This window comes from Rhincodon typus, chromosome 36, assembly GCF_021869965.1.
Source record: "Rhincodon typus isolate 14 chromosome 36, sRhiTyp1.1, whole genome shotgun sequence".
NCBI classification, from domain to species: domain Eukaryota; kingdom Metazoa; phylum Chordata; class Chondrichthyes; order Orectolobiformes; family Rhincodontidae; genus Rhincodon; species Rhincodon typus.
Genome location: NC_063367.1, coordinates 22,095,495 through 22,113,112, shown reverse-complemented (window position 1 = coordinate 22,113,112; position 17,618 = coordinate 22,095,495).

The window sequence follows — 17,618 nt, the reverse complement described above, 5'->3', positions numbered from 1 at the left end:
AGATAGCAAGAGGTGTAGGGGCTGGAGGAGGTTATAGAGATAGGGAGGGAGTTTAGGGGTTGGATGAGGATACAGGGATGGAGGGATGTCTCGTGGATAGAGGGGGTGACGCAGATAGGGAGGGGTGTAGAGGTCAGTAAAACATGCCCAGGGATATGAGATTCACCAGGCGCGAGATCTGAAAGCTGGAGCTGAGTGAAGACAGATACAGACGACTCCTTTGGCTTGTACCTGACCTAAAGCCCATGAACTGATTCCCAAACTGGTCCAATCAACAGGAAAGAGATGGACTCATTAATCTTCAGGACACAGCATTTATCGAATCAGAATATTCTAACCCACATTCGCTGAGAATACAGAGTGCCTGTTGGAAATGTCAAATTGCAGAAATACCCCTCACCTTCACACCAGCCTGTGGTCCTTGCCCCCTGCCGGTGTTTTGTGTTGATGCTGTACCATATGCTGAGAGCTGCCATTGTAACTATCTCAGGACAGGAGTGCCCTCGGGCCAAACTGAATGAATAAAGAATCATTGTTTATTCCTGGGAAACTGCTCAGACCTGGGGTCCAATCCCCTCAGTACCCAATAAACCAAATCAAGAGCCAATCAAGTAAAAGCCAATTTCCTGCCATTTAATGACCCCCTCAAGCACATCAGCACAAGTCCTGATTGGTTATCTGGCCCCACATATGTCCTCTGCTTTGTCACTTGATTCTCCTGCTAACTTCCCCATGCATAATGGCACAGGGTGATCCCAATCAGTCTGAACCAGTTCCCTCTCCCTGTGCTATCTAACCAGAATCCACAGCAGTTCACGCAAGTGAAATTTAGCAACTTAATATTATGATACAAAAGGAATGATATCATATCTTGAGTGTTAAAATCCCATTAATGAGTGAGGCCCAAACTAAGGCTCCATTAATTTACATCATTGCAATTTCAGCTTAATCATCTCATCCTGCCAAATGGGATTGCAGTCTCCCACCTACGTCATCATTGAGCATCCTCCTCAGGGTACTGCTGTAACTCACAGGTGATCATAGAGTGGCTACAACATAGAAGGAGGCCATTCAGTCCATCATTGCCAAACTGTCTCTCTGGAAGAGCAGTCCCACTCCCCTGCCTTTTCCCTGAAGCCCTGCAAAATAGACCTTTGGGGAGTCACAGACTGAGTGGAAAAATGTAAAAGTGGGAAAAGTGTAAGGCAAGGAAATTATTGGTGGGCCCACAGTGAAAACAACATGGTGGGAGACTGAGGGGAAAAAGGAAAACAGGTGACAGCAAAAAAAAGACAGAGAAATGGAGGAAAGAGTTGAGACAGAGGGAACAGAGAGAATGCTTAAATGTTCTCTGGCTGGTTCTCCTCAGGATCAAGGATGGCCTGTTTCCACTCCAGATAAGACGGAAAATGAAATGAACAAATATTTTGCTTCTGTATAAAAAGGATAAATAAAACATTCCAATAATAGTTGTAAGTCTGAAGATGGAAGGGAGAGAGGAACTTGGTGAAATTATAATCACAAGGGACATGGTACTAAGCAAACTGATGAAGCTGGGAGTGACAAGTCTCCAGGCCCAGCCTGGCTTCATCTTAAGGTCTTAAAAGAGATTGCTGGTGAGGTATTAGATTCATTAGTACCAATTTTCCAAAATTCCCTTCATTCAGGAAAGGCTCCATTTGACTCGAAAGTAGCAAATCTCATCTTTCCATTCGAGAAGGGAGGGAGGCAAACAACAGGAAACTGTAGACCAGTTAGCTTGATGTCTATCGTGGGGCAGTGTTTAGAATCATTCATTAAAGAACTTACAGCAGTGCACTTAGAACGTAATTGAGGAAGAAAACAGCACATTTTCTTTCAAGAAAATCATATTTAATCAATTTATTGGAGTCCTTTGAAAGAGTAGTGTGGTGTGGATAAAGAGCAACCTGTAGATGTACTGTACTTGGATTCCAGGAGGCATTTGATAAGGTGTCACATCAAAAGTTTTAGATAAAAGCTCATGGTGCAGAGGGCAACATATTAGGTTGGATTGAAGACAGCTGGCTAGCATAAAACTGAGAGTGTGCATAAACAGGTCTTTGTCTGGTTGGCAGGATGTGACATGTGGAATCCTGTCTATTTCTTCAGCATAAACTTTTTACAATTTGCATCAATGACTTGGACGAAGGTGTGGTGGCTAAATTCATACATGACATTGAGAAAGATAGGGAAATGTTTTATGCAAAATCTGCAGACAGTTATCGATTGATGGAGAACCAGCCAGAGAACATTTAAGCATTCTCTCTGTTCCCTCTGTCTCAGCTCTTTCCTCCATTTCTCTGTCTTTTTTTTTGCTGTCACCTGTTTTCCTTTTTCCCTCAGTCTCCCACCATGTTGTTTTCACTGTGGGCCCACCAATAATTTCCTTGCCTTACACTTTTCCCACTTTTACATTTTTCCACTCAGTCTGTGACTCCCCAAAGGTCTATTTTGCAGGGCTTCAGGGAAAAGGCAGGGGAGTGGGACTGCTCTTCCAGAGAGACAGTTTGGCAATGATGGACTGAATGGCCTCCTTCTATGTTGTAGCCACTCTATGATCACCTGTGAGTTACAGCAGTACCCTGAGGAGGATGCTCATCTGGCAGATGGAGTATAATGTGGGAGAATCTGAGCTTGTTCACTTTTACAGGAAGAATAAAGAAAAGCGGAGAATGATTGCAGATTCCAGAGGGATCTGAGTATCTTGGAGGATGAATTATAAAAGGTTAATATGCAGGTACAACTCATAATTAAGGAGAATAATGGGATGCTATTCTTTATTACAAGAAGAATTGAACATAAAAGCAAGCATATTATGCTTCAGTTGTACAGGGTGTTGGTGAGATCACATGTCGAATACTGTATGCAGTTTTAGTATCCTTATTTAGGAAAAGATATAAATGGAGGCAGTTATAGAGTTATACAGTGTGGAAACATACCCTTATTCAGAGGAGGTTTACCAGATTGATCTGGAATGAGTGGGTAGTTTTAATGAGGAAAGATTGGACAGACTGGGCTTGTTTCCTTTGGTGTTTTGAAGAGTCAGGAGTGACTTGATTGAAGACGAGAAGATACTGGATGGGTAAATAAAAGCAAAATATTGCAGATGCTGGAAATCTGAAACAAAAGACAATGCCAGCGGAAGTCAGCAGGTCTAGTAGCCTAAATGGAAAGTGAAACAGAGTTAACGTTACAAGTCTGGTGTGGCTTTTCAGAACTTCTGGTGTGCCTGAGTTCTGAGCTGGGGAGTTATTCTGGGAGAGATCTGGTGTCAGGCACATGGGGCCGTAGCTCTGTGTGGAGCTAGCTATGGAAATGTGAGTATTCACTGATTGTTAATGCCAAAAGCCTGAGCATTAACTGGCTTTACTGACTGGACTCAAGTCTACATGGTCTCTGCATCTCCTGTAATCTCTTCTACACTGTTTTTTCAACTCGCTGGAGACCAGTCACTCTTTAATCACTTTGTATATTATTCCCCGTTTTGTCTGATGCTCTGGAATGTTTATTGCTTATTTGGTCATTGTTGTTGACAGGGGCTGGACCCACTTGTCATTAAAAATTACCCTTTCTCTTTCTGCCTCTCCACATACTTACTGTCATTAATATTTCAGAACCCCAAGGACTTTGGTCGAACAAAACACAACCCATTAATTTTTCATTCTCTTCCTAAGGTATGCTGCTTCCATCGCTGGTCCCTTCGATGGTACCATGTCCAAGCCTGAACTTTCTGCCCTCTCCCTTCAGTCATTAGGCAGCTCATTTTGCCAAGATGTTTAATGGTCTGTCTGTGTTATCTTCACATGAGACATAGAATCAGTGAGAGATGAAACATCTGTTCAGGAAATGTGATGATTTTGTGCAGTTGATGGAAATAACAGAGACAGACAAAGATGAGAATGTTATAGGACACTTACTGAAATCATTCTAATGTGTGTTAACTGCCTGTAAAATACAAACCAACGAATGCCCAGAAGAAACTTCCATCTGAGCTGAACTCAGGGTGAGTACAAAACACAAGGAACCAGGCAACGGAAACAGACACACACACACTTTAGATTCACACCATCTTCAGCAGCTTCATCAGTGACCTTCCCTCCAACATAAGGTTAGAATTGGGGACGTTCGCCGATGGTTGCACAATGTTCAGCACCATTCGTGACTCCTCAGATACTAAATGCAGCAATATCCAGGCTTGGGCTGACAAGTGGCAAGTAACACAAATGCCAGCAAATGACTGTCTTTAATAACAGACAATCTAATCACCACCCCTTGACATTCAATGGTGTTACTGAATCCCCCACTCTCAACATCCTGGGGGTTACCATTGACCAGAAAGTGAACCGGACTCGCCACATTAACACAGTGGCTATGTGAGAAACTAGGAATACTGCAGCGAGTAATTCACCTCCTGACTCCCCAAAGCCTGTCCCACCATCTACAAGGCACAAGTCAGGAGTGTGATGGAATACTCCCCACTTGCCTGGATGAGTGCAGCCCCAACAACACACAAGAAGCTTAACACCACCCAGGACAAAGTAGCCCTACTGTTACTCTCACCATGAATTATCCTTTGGGAATGGGAAGCAGGATGGGAAGGTTCCCTGGCTTTTCTTAGAAGCAAACTGCATAATGAGACCCCTCTCCATGAAAGGTACATTGGTATTGAGTGGGATTCATTAGTGAGCATAGCCATTACTGCTGTTAGCTAGCTGATCAAAGCAGTATTGAAACAAGATGCTTGTGTTATGTACAGACAGCTGAGTCATTGAAAATCCAGGTCCCAGATGTAATTAGAGAGCAGAGTTAGAATATACATTGTTATTGGATTGTGTTAGAGAAGTGTTGGAAAATCCTTTTTGGAGATCAGTAAAGCACTTTGACTAATCTCTAGCAGCAATGGGACATGGATGTGACTTCACTTCATTCTTTACACAGACTATTCAGTTTGTCGGAATGTTCTGGAGTCCTGCTGTCAGTGATGCTGCTGGCTACAGATACAAATTCCATAATCATGGAGGAACATGGAGACTGCACGAGTAATTTGGAACCTCGCTCAGACAAGGAACCCGATATAGAACAGCTTCCCCTCACAACGAGCTGAAGCCCACTGAAGCACAGTCTCCATCTCTGAGCCCACTCCTCCTTGGTTGTTCATCCTCATATGCATTTCCACAGGAAATGATTGTCCCAGGAAATTTCAATAGGCACTGGGCTGTGCTTCTCAGAGAATCACAGCAAGTAGAGACACAGAGAGCCCACAAAGTAGGGGGACCAGAGAAAGGCCTAAGGCCTCAAGTGGAAACCAGAGAAAAGCCTGAGGCCCCATAGGAAAACCAGGGAAAGGCCTGAGGCCCCATAGGAAACCAGGGAAAGACCTGAGGCCCCATAGGAAAAACAGGCAAAGGCCCACTGCCTCAAGGTGAGACCAGGGGAAGGCCCAAGACTTCATGAAGTAGGAAGACCAGGCCTAAGGCATCCAAGGGGCAGGGAGACTGGGGAAGTGCTGAGGTGCAGGAGAGCAGCAATGTTGTAAAAAGCTCAAAATTAATTGAGGTTGAGAGAGAAACTGTTGATTAGATTGTGAGAGGATGGGGAGGGTAGTGAGTTTGACAGGGTTGAGATCCTAAGGGAAAATGAGAGAGTGAGATTAGGAGACAGACCTGACTGCAGCACAGAGATGACGTAGATCAGTTTGGAGTTTGTCTTTTCTTAGAAAACCTTAATTAATTTCTCCATTAAATCAACTTTGTTAAATCTTGAAGGTAAACCTTGAACTCTTTATGAAAGGAGAATGTTCTGTTAGTTTTTCTATCTTTGACCTTCACATGAACAGGCAGAAGATTTAGTGTTTCATTTCTAATATATTCCAAGATCAGAATAATTTCTGCAAACATGTGAATTCCTCTTCAAAGTAGCCTTGAGATTCTCTTTATAGAAATCTGGTTCTATGGCAACAGTGTGCTAATTCGGTGACTGTGTTTAGATCCAAGAATGTTCCCTCTGTGTTCTGACTGGACGTTCACCTCTTGTATCGGTAATAGCCACTGCACGTAGCTGACCTCAAACCGCATGTCATCACCAGTGACCTTTCTCAGCCCATCCAAGGGGCTTAGTCAGTTTGGACAATCTCAACTAAATTTCACAGCCTCCTCTGAAGAAGCTGGGTCTCTAAAATGGCCAATCCTGAGGAACCATTTGCTCCCCATTCCAATGCAACCCACCTCCCTCCCTCCCCCCCATTAACTCCAGGCACAATGTTGGGGTCAAGGCTGTGAACAGGCCATGGGTCAATCGTTTTGGTCAGACATTGGGCAGGATGTGGGATTGGACTGTGTAAATAATGGGTAAAAGGGAACGATTGTGAGAAGTTGCGGAGGGAGGTGAGTTGGGTCATTCTGGGTATGTACAGGCCTCTGTGAGTCTCAATATCAATTCCAATATAGCTCAGCTTCCAGCCAATAGGAGGTTGCAAGTGGCAGTCTCTAAGGACCATAAGAAAAGGATTAAGCCATTCAGCCAGTCGAACCTGACCTGCTGTCCAATATGACCATGGCTGATTGAGTGCTTCTTCTGCCTTTTACCCACCCCATTCCCAAACCCTCTAACTGTCCAATGTGTACTACTTGCACAGGCGCACGTGCACAGCATGCAATGGGTATAATGTGGTCACTTCCAGCCCTTCATTCACATCCAGGCAGCACCTCGCAGCAGGATGGTGTGTCAAGCAAGGAGTTTCATTTTAATATAAATTTTAAGCCAAGACGTGTCTGTTGCTGAGTGAAAACAGAACAAAGATCTTCAGTATCAAACACAGAAAGTGCTAGAGAAGCTCAGCAGCTCTGGCAGCATATGTGGAGAAAGAAACAGAGTTAACGTTTAAAGTCTGGTATCACTCTTCTTCAGAACTAAAGGGCCTGGAAAATGATTTTTTTATGCTGTTGACAGAGGAGGAGGGGAAGTGGAGCAGATTGTGAATGTGTACAGAGCAAAAGATAAAGTGAATGTAAATGGTGGTAAAAGAGCGGTAGAGATGTTATATAGATGTTAATGATAGATGTGAAAAGGAGAAAATGCTCCTACTGCTACTCTGCTGCAAACAAAGCCAACAATACACAAACAGGACAGGAGTGAGGCTGGGGGAATGGCATTGTAATCAAAATGGAGGACAGAGATTGTTGAACTGAGAGGTGTTGAACCCAATGTTGAGTCCTGAATGCTGTAAAGTGCTTAAGCCATTAGCAGTTCCTTTCTCCTTTTCCCACTTTTGCTTCAAAACTATTCAAAGACTCTGCCTCCACTACCTTTTGAGGAAGAGATTCCAAATGGAACTCTGAAGTAGAGGCATTCTGCATCCACACTAACAGAACTTTTGGTGGAGAAGAGACAGAGCCTGCCATTCTTTCCTGAGATTCTCTTCCAGTATCATCTTTGTAACCTGTCCCTGCAATACCGCGATTACCTCCAACCCCTTCCTGTCTGAGACGTTGGCGAGGCCTGATATGAGGGACTTGTGAAACTCTGGGAAGGACTGTAATTCTGAAAGTTTGGGAGAGAGATAGAGATAGACTGCATTCATTATTGGAGGGTTGAGAACAGAGGGCCTTTTGTGCAAAAATGTAAAAGTAAGAGGAACGTTTTCACTCGGAGTTGAGATGCCATGGTATTGAGCTGCAGACTGAGGCAGAAAAAATGTCAACATTTGAAGATGTATCATGAGTAAACGTGAAAAAGATTATACACTGATATGATGGAGAGTAAAGGCTTGCAGGACGAATGGCCTATTTCTGAGTTAAGACTCTTGTGCATTGAATTTGCGAGTCTGAGCTAACTGTGCAACATATTGTTTTGCTGATATCACACACAACTCTAAGGTCTGAGTTTAGACCCTGAGTTTAAAGCAGGGTTAGGGTGAAGACACTCATATTAACTTAGATCCACTAAAAGCTGGAGAGTATACACTGTCAGCCAGGCATCTGGTCTTCACAACTCTGTGTAATTGATATCCTTCAGGAACATGAGCTAGTCCAGTGTTAACCTGCAGAGCACAGGGCTAATGACAGGGTCATGACTGAGGTGTGTGTCCAATGAACAGAAGAAGGTGAGAGCTCACATCTTCAGGATGTGTAGAGACATCTTACAATGAAATGAAAGCCAGTTTGAACATTTCTTGCTAACCAGGGACAGGTGTGCTGGGATTGTGAGACACGAAACACTCGATATTGTACAATGGAACCAGAGGTGAATGTATTTCCCTGTGAGGGGAGGAGCTGTGGTCTGTCACACCGAACAGCCTGAATCATATTCAACAGCTTCCTGGCAGACTGCAAACAGCAACAACTCCCAACTTCTTCTGTCTCACTCCCAATACGACCTGAGAACACCAGAGATCCAGGTTCAGAAAGAACATTCAGCCCATTGAAGCCTGCTTTCTGAAACATGGAGACACCATGCTGACAATCAGTTAGTGGGAATTCTGTGTTGGTTATGCCCAGCCTGAAATACTGTACAGTTCTGGAAAGACACATTCCTCCCTGATGTGCTCAATGCTCTCTACATTTGGTTCAAGCAGAATGCCAGTGGCACAATGTCCTCTGCCCCGATAGCCCTGCACTTGCATGTTCTCTCTGTCACCGCTGCAGATGTCAGATCGGTCTTCCTGGAAATCAACCCAAGAAAAACAACAGGCCCAGATGGAGCCCTTGACCATACACTTAGATCCTGTGCGGACCACTAGCAGAGATATTCACTGACATCTTCAACGTCTCTATCCTGCATCAAGGAGACCACCATCATCCCCATACATGCAATGTGCCTTAATGACTACCATATGTGTGACCTCAATATCGTGAAGTGCTTCCAGATGTTGGTCATGGCCCATATCAACCCCAATCTCCCAGACTGCCTCGGTCCCCTACAGTTTGCCTAACGATGTAACAGGTCCACAATGACATCATACCCCTAGTCCTGCACTCAGCCCTGGAACATCTGGACAATAAGGACGTTTATGTCAGACTCCTGCTCATTGACTACATCTCTGTCTTCAATACCATTATCCCCTCCAGACTGGTATCAAAACTCCATGACCTTGGTCTCGGCTCAGCCCTCTGCAACTGGATCCTCAGCTTTCTGACCCACAGACCACGATCAGTGAGGATAGGTAACTGCACCTCCTCCACAATAACTCTCAACACTGGAGCCAAACAAGGATGCATCCTCAGCCCCCTGCTGTACTCCCTGTACACCCACGACTGTGTTGCCAAATTCTGAATGAACGCCATCTACAAGTTCACTGATGACAGCACCGTAGTGGAACGGATATCTAACAACGATAAGTCAAAATACAGAAGGGAGATAGAGGGCTTGGTGACATGGTACAATGAAAACAATCTGTCTGTCAACGTCAGTAAAACTAAAGAACTGATCATTGACTTCAGAAAGAAAGGAGGAGAACACACCCCCATCTACATCAATGGAACTGAGGTTGAGAGGGTAAACAGCATCAGGTTCCTAGGAGTGACGATAACCAACAACCTGTCCTGGACTTCCCACATAGACGTGATAGTCGAGAAGGCACAACACCTCAGGTGGCTCAGGAAATTTTGCACGTTCATAAGGTCCCTCACCAACGTCTACAGATGCACCATTGAAAGTATTCTGTCCAGGTACATAACAGCCTGGTACAACTGGTCTGTCCAGGACCATAAGAAACTACAGAAGGTGGTGTGCACAACCCAGATCATCACTGAAGCCAACCTTCCATCCATGGACTCTATTTACACGGCTTACTGCCACGGAAAGGCCCCCCTAGCCAAGCTGTTCCAGTACAGTTACAACACTGGTATCTACCCGACAATGTGGAAAATTGCCCAGGTATGTCCTGTACATAAAAAGCAGGACAAATCCAAACTGGCCAATTACCGCCCGATCAGTCTCCTCTCGATCATCAGTAAAGTGATGGAAGGTGTCACTAACAGCACCATCAAGCAGCACCTGCTCAGAAATAACCTGCTCAGTGACGCCTAGTTTGGGTTCCACCAGGGCCACTCAGCTCCTGACCTCATTACAGCCTTGGCTTAAACATGGACAAAAGAGCTGAATTCCAGAGGTGTGGTGAGAGTAACAGCCCTTGACATCAAGGCTGCATGCAACCGAGTGTGGCATCAAGGAGCCCTGGCAAAACTGGAATCAATGGGTATCAGGGGGAAAACGCTCCAGTGGTCGGAGTCATACCTGGCACATAGGAAGATGGTCATGGTTGTTGGAGGTCAGTCATCTCAGTTCCAGGATCTCTCTGCAGGAGTTCCTCAGGGTAGCGTCCTCAGCCCAACCAACTCCAGCTGCTTCATCAATGACCTTCCCTCCATCATAAGGCAGATGGATGAATTATGGGCCAGTGGAGTTGAGGTTCATGTCAGCCATGGTCTAGCCCAATGAGGGGCTGAATGGCCTCCTGCTGCGCTATCTGACTGAAGGAGGGTTACTCCTTTACAAACCCCCCCCCCCCCCGCCATTCTGTGGAGGGAAACCAATGAAACTGGCAATTCATCAGTCTAATAACAGCAGGGAAAATCGACAAATAGAGATCAGGAAGCAGCAGATCAGAAAAGGAGCGACGGCAATTAATTTCACTTTGATCAATGGAGCAGGCAATGAAATAAGAATTGAATTATTGTTGAAAACTGAGTTAAAACTGATGGGATCTGATCAAACCCATTGCTGTTCAATTCATTTGTCTCGCTTTAAGTGTAGAATCATTTAGTGACTTGAAGGTTTTTCCATTGAACGCGCATAGAATTCAGTTAATCAGGACAGAATCTCATCAATATCCCTCATCACAGAGAGGGGAGTGAGGGTCCTTCAGCTTCACTTACAACGAGGAAGGTTTCTGCAGCTACATGTCATGCTGGGTCTTTACATCTATTCTAGGCTGAGGTAGACAGATTTTTAATCAGGAAGGGAATCAAACATTATAGGGATAAGGCAGGAAAGTGAAGTTGAAGATTATCAGATCATTAAAGGTGGAGCAGACTGAATGGGCCAAATGGCCCAGGTTTACACCTATATCTTATGATGTTATGCTGTGAGTGAGGTTCCTAAACCTATACACAACATGGTGATCCACAGTGGGAAAACAGAATTTATTTACTTCTGAAGACGAAAAGTATTTTGAATCAATTATTTAATTTATCACTTAACGACGATACAGCCTGCAGCTAAAATGGGATTATGAACAGTCAACAGCCACTGTGAGAGCTCAGCACTCCAAAGACAAACCTTCACCAAGAAGCTGGTAAGAGGCACCAGATCAGTGTGAGCTATGGAGAGAGAAAAGGCCAGCCACATTGCTCTGCAGCAAGAGAGTGGAGATTCCATAAGTAAATATTCCTGAGGAAAAGCAACTTTTCTGGAAACATTGCAAACACTGCGGAATGTAGATGAGTAAAAGAGAGAGTTGTCGTCTCTCAAAACAAGCATCATCACTTTTGTCGGGACCCTTCTTCATTTTCTGAAGAAGGATCCTGACCCCAAAACGTCAGCTTTCCTGCTCCTCTGATGCTGCCTGGCCTGCTGTGTTCATCCAGCTCTACACCCTGTTATCTCAGGCTCCAGCATCAGCAGTTCTTACTATCTCATCACTTTTGTCGATGTGTTCCACAGGGCACAGTGCAAAGGACAATGAAAGGACCATAAATTGATGTTATACCAGGGGCTGCAGCATGGGGAAGGTTCAGAATTTATCTCAGGCAGAGAAGAACAAATTCTGAGAGACTTGGGGAAACAGTCAAGCAGAAGTATAAAATCAAGGAAACTTAAAACTAAACCACAATTTTAGTGAGAAGATTTAGAAAGGCCACCATCACAAAACATTATTTTAAAAATCATGCAAGCAGATGTGCTTTATGTACGAGCTGTGAATGCATCCATTTTACAAGAAAGAAATGGGAAAGAAAACTCCACTTTGGCTGCAACAAAAGGGATTACCCTTAAAAAGGGAGAAAGCCACCATTTTAATTATAATATGCAGGGCCAGGATACCCACTAAGCAGCACAGAGAAACAACATTGCAATGAAACAGAATTTAAAAGCTTGAAAACAGTAAATCATTCCAGGACAGTCACTTAATAAAATTACAACCCTGTTTTGGAAGAATTTGATAAGGTTTTGTTGTGATAGAGTTTAAGGAGTAAACAAATTACATTGCAAATTAGAATTTAAAACAGCATTAATAAATACAAGAATACAAGCCTAAATACAGCAGGTTACAAGCAATATTGAAAGGACACAGATTTAAAAACAGTTTTAAAGTAATAAAATTAATAACTCCATTGAGAAGAAATGGAAGGAGATCCACAAATATTTAATATCAGAGGTGGACCATAAGGAACACAAGATCACAGTCATACAGAATTGCTTCAAAATTAAACAGTAAATCTGAGGCTGAACAAGTTAATGTTACATTCATTTGGTCCTACAGCAATGATGCTTCTAATTGCCAGATATAAAGGAAAAGTTAGATACTTCCAGAGATATTTTAAAAGCCTTTGGTGATTATTTCAATCTGAAAACAAACAAAATCTTTGAAGAAGCAAGTTTTAACAAATGTTCAGCTTCCATGGGAATCCAAAGACAAGTTTGTTAATGGCCTCGACAGGTTAAATGTGATGGCTTTGAAATCTGAATTCGTAATGGCTTGAATAGTTTTGGGAATTATGAATGAAACTTTGTCAGATTTCTTACAGTCTAAGGAAGATTTAACTTTATAGAAAGCTATTCAAATTGCACTGGATGCAGAAACCGGAAAGTCTCTTGATAAATCCTGCCAGGAGAAGAATAAGCCTACCTCAGAAAAGCAACAGAGTCTATTCACTTTATAAAGAATAATGACAATCTCAAAAGACATGTAACAAACCAATACAGAATAAACTGAGCAGCAGATGCTAAGAATCAGTGCTGGGGGAGAAAAAGGTCTCACAGGTAACGCCCAGGCATGCAATAGGAATGTTATATTTGTAAAAGCGCTTTTTTTCCCAGGGTGGAGGGGTCAATTACTAGGGGACACAGGTTCAAGGTGCAAGGGAGAGAGTTTAAAAGAGATGTGCATGGCAAGTTTTTCACACAAAGGGTGGTGAGCGTTGCCAGAGGAGGTGGTGGAAGCAGACATAATAGCAGCATTCAGGAAGCACCTGGATAGCACCTGAATAGGAAGGGAATAGAGGGACACGGATCTGTAAGTGAAGACAGTTTTAGTATGGAAGGGCAAAATGTGGCAGCACAGGCTTGGAGTGCTGAAGGGCCTGTTTCTGTACTGTATTGTTCTTTGTAAAACTGTAGGTCATTTCAGAAGATGTACATAAATGAGACACAGTGTCTAAGGTTTTGGAGTAGATCTGTAGCTCGGGTTGTGGGTGTTGAGGGTTGGCTCGCTGAGCTGGTTTGTTGTTCCGCAGACGTTTTGTTACCATGCTTGGTAACATCCTCAGTGCAGTCTCCGGTGAAGCGTCGGTGTGTTTTCCCGCCTGGTTTTTAAACTCTGGGGTCCGTTGCGATGGATTGCCTCACTTCCGGGTTTTCTTCGTAGTGGAATGTATATGGGGTCGAGTTCAATGTGTTTATTAATAGCCTGCTTCATGGAGTGCCATGCTTCCAGGAATTCTCGTGCTTGTCTCTGCCTAGCCTGTCCCAGGATCTTGGTGTTGTCCCAGTCGAAGTCGTGGTTCTCCTTGTCCACGTGGATTGAGATGAGTGAGTATTGATAGTGTCTTTTTGTAGCCAGTTGGCGTTCATGTACTCTTGTTGTTAGTTTCCTTCCTGTTTGTCCGATGTAGTGTTTCTCGCAGTCTCTGCACGGGATCTTGTAGATTATATTGGCCCTGTCCATGGCAGGGAGTGGGTCTTTAGTTCAGGTGAGCACTTGTCGTAGGGTTGATGTGGGCTTGGTGTGCCACTCTGATGCCCAGCGTTGTAGAAGTCTTGTGGTGAGTTCCGACGTGTTCCTGATGTAGGGTAGTGTGATGAGTGTGTCGGGGCGTGTAGAATCTTTCTGATGTTGTTCGTGTAGGCATCTCCTGACCTAGTTCTTTGGATATCCATTATCCTTGAACACTTGGAAGAAGTATTCTTCTTCCTCTTGGCGTAGTTCCATGTTGCTGCAGTGTGTTGTTGCCCTTTTAAATAGTGTTCGCACACAGCTTCGTTTGTGTGTGCTGGGGTGGTTACTATTGAAGTTCAATACCTGGTCTGTGTGTGTGGCTTTTCAGTGTAATTTCGTTTGCAGTTCCCCATCGTGTCAGCACGGCAGAAATGCTGACAGTCACACGCACAAGGAGATCCTGCTCAGCACATCACCCATCACTTTTAGACAGATACCTGCATTTGGTGTTATATGATTTGATTTAATTCGATTTTTTTTATTGTCAAGTGTATTTTGTTACAGAATCCAGTGAAAAGTGTTATATAGTGTTGCCATTCTCTGGCACCATCATAAGACAAAGAAAAGTAAGCAAAATAGAATATAAAGGCAGAATAATAAAGAAAAAAAATTCGACTTACCAAGCCCTTCTTGTTAAGCACTCAGCCGTGGGCCTAGAGCAGCCAGCCATGATTCCCTGTGCCATTCTCCATCGCCATCTCGTCACCCACCAATGCTGCCAGGTCCTGCACTGGCATATCTCGACTCCATCGCTGCCAAGAGTCTGCTCTGGGCCCACCTCACCAACATGGCTGCCAGACCTTGTACTGGGCCCATGCTCCCCTCTGCTACCTCCAGCATGAGTTTGCACTGGAAGCAGACTCCACCAGGAGCCCAAACCCACCACTACTGCAGCAGCCTTATATCTTATGTAGTATCATACAATCCCTACAGTGTGGGAACAGGCCCTTCGGCCCAACAAGTCCACACCGACCCTCAGAGCATCCCATCCAGACCCATCCCCCTCATCTACACATCCCTACAGGCAATTTCCCATGGCCAATCCACCTAGCCTGCACATCTTTGGACTGTGGGAGGAAACCGGAGGAAACCCACGCAGACACGGGGAGAATGTACAAACTCCACGACAGTCGCCCGAGGCTGGAATTGAACCCGGGTCCCTGGCGCTGTGAGGCAGCAGTGCTAACCACTGAGCCACCGTGCCGACAATGTTTCTTTTTTGGGTGACCATTCTTTCTGTCTTGTTGGTGTCATTCTGATTGAAGATTTGAAACCTCAGGGTTTCACTTGACCTACAATATTTGTAAGTTCTTGACTGATTCTGCAAGTGGTGCTGTGTGGGTCAGTGTGCTGCAAGTTTATGATGTTGTTGCGTGTCCAAAAGAAGACAAGTCATTGAAGGTTTTAGTCTGGCACCAAACAGAACGGGGGCAAAGAAATAGACTCAAGAGAATAAGAGAGGTACCATTTTATACAGCATGAGAAGAGGGTGCTGATTGCTTGGGCCATCATTGGCATGGAGATACAGCAAGTACAGTTAACTGTCAATCTTAATTCTTAGAGCAGGCAGGGAAATTCTGATTTGCAGTGTTGCAGTGGAAATGCAGAAAAGATAGACTGTCTCCAGATCAATGTGCAATGTCGGTATAAGTTCATTTTGCCCACATTAAACAGCGTCATGAATATTGGTGTATGTAGCTTCCAACGTGTGGGAATGTTTCACGCTATGAGCCTGATTGATGATCCTACATCGGTCCAAGGTGTTAGTCTTAGCACAGTCCAGATTACTTATGAAGTAATGTCCAGTAGCAGAATCACATTGAATGATGGCTATACATTTCTGGTGCTTGTTGGCATGGACTGGTTAAATACTTGTAGGTATAACCAGCTGTAAAACAGGACATGTTGTTTTATATAATCGTTAGATTGTATGGCTTATATACCTTGCATCACACTGGTACTTAAATTCATATCTCACATTACTGATCTGTCTGGTATACTTGTGTCTTGGCGCTAGCATCATGCTAGTGGAGCTTGCAGATTTACTTCACAATAGCAGCATGAGATAGCTAGCTTCGGCCTTTTTTTTTAAATTTATTAATTCACCTTCCTTTCCAGGATAATCTGAGGTAACCATTCAGGGCCAAAGATGTACAGCATGGGAACAGACCCTTCAGTCCAACTCATCCATGCTAACCAGATATCCTAAACTGACCAAGTCCCATTTGCCAACATTTGGCCCATCTCCCTCTAAACTTTTCCTATCCATGTACCCATCCAGATGCCTTTTAAATGTTGTAATTGTACCAGCCTCCTCCAGATCAATGTCCTATTGTACTCTGAGGTAACCTTCTTCGCTGTCCACCACACCATCAATTTTAGTGTCATCTGCAAACTTACTAACCACATCTCCTATGTTCACATCCAAATCATTTATATAAATGATGAAAAGCAGTGGACCCAGCTCTGATCCCTGTGGCACGCTGCTGGTCACAAGCCTCCAGTCTGAAAAGCAACCCTCTACCAGCACCCTCTGTCTCCTACCCTCGAGCCAGTCTGTATCCAAATGTTTAGTTCTTCCTCTATTCCATGTGAACTAACCTTGCTAACCAGTCTACCATAAGGAACCTTGTCCATTGCCCTACTGAAGTCCATATAGATCACGTCCACTGCCCTACCCTCATCAATCCTCTTCATTACTTCCTCAAAAAACTCAGTTGTTAGTGAGACAAGATTTCCCACACACAAAGCCAAGTTGACTATCCTTAATCAGTCCTTGCCTTTCCAAATGCATGTAAATCCTGTCCGCCAGGATTCCCTCCAACAACTTGCCCACCACCGATGTCAGGCTCACCGGTCTATAGCTCCCTGGCTTTTTCTTACCACCTTTCTTAAATAGTGGCACCACGTTAGCCAATCTCCAGTCTTCCAGCTCCTCGCCTGTGGCTTTCAATGATACAAATATCTCAGCAAGCGGCCCAGTGATCACTCCCCTAGCTTCCCACAGTGTTCTAGGGTACACCTTTGACTTGATTTGATTTGATTTATTTATTGTCACCTGTACCTAAATACAGTGAAAAGCTTTGTTTGCAAGTAGTACAGGCAGATCACAGTAAATGAGGACATACAGATCATAGGGTTAAAAAAACTTGGACAGAGGCATACAAGTTACTTTGCACAGAGCGTTCACTAGGCAAGATCAACATTATTTGAAGTTACAGACCTGATCAGGTTGCGGGGATTTATCCACCTTTATACATTTTAAGTTCAGCACCTCTTCCTGTGTGATATGGACAGTTTTCAAGATGTTGCTATTTATTTCCCCACATTCTACATCCACCAGCTTTTCTCTCTGTCAGTGTGATGTGACCATTGCTGGCCAGGTCCGTGTTTATTGCCTGCCCCTAATTACCCTGGAAAAGGTGTGGTCACCTCACTTCCTGTGCCTTATAGACATTGGACAGGCTTTAGGGAGTCAGAAAGTGAGATATTCACTGCAGGATTCCCAGCCTCTGACAATCAGTAATAAGTGGAAGAGTGTACCCAAGGCTGTGGGAGAGGATTAAATGGGTGGGGAGAGTCAATGATGGGGAGAGGATTAAATGGGTGGGGAGAGTCAGTGATGGGGAGAGGATTAAATGGGTGGGGAGAGTCAGTGATGGGG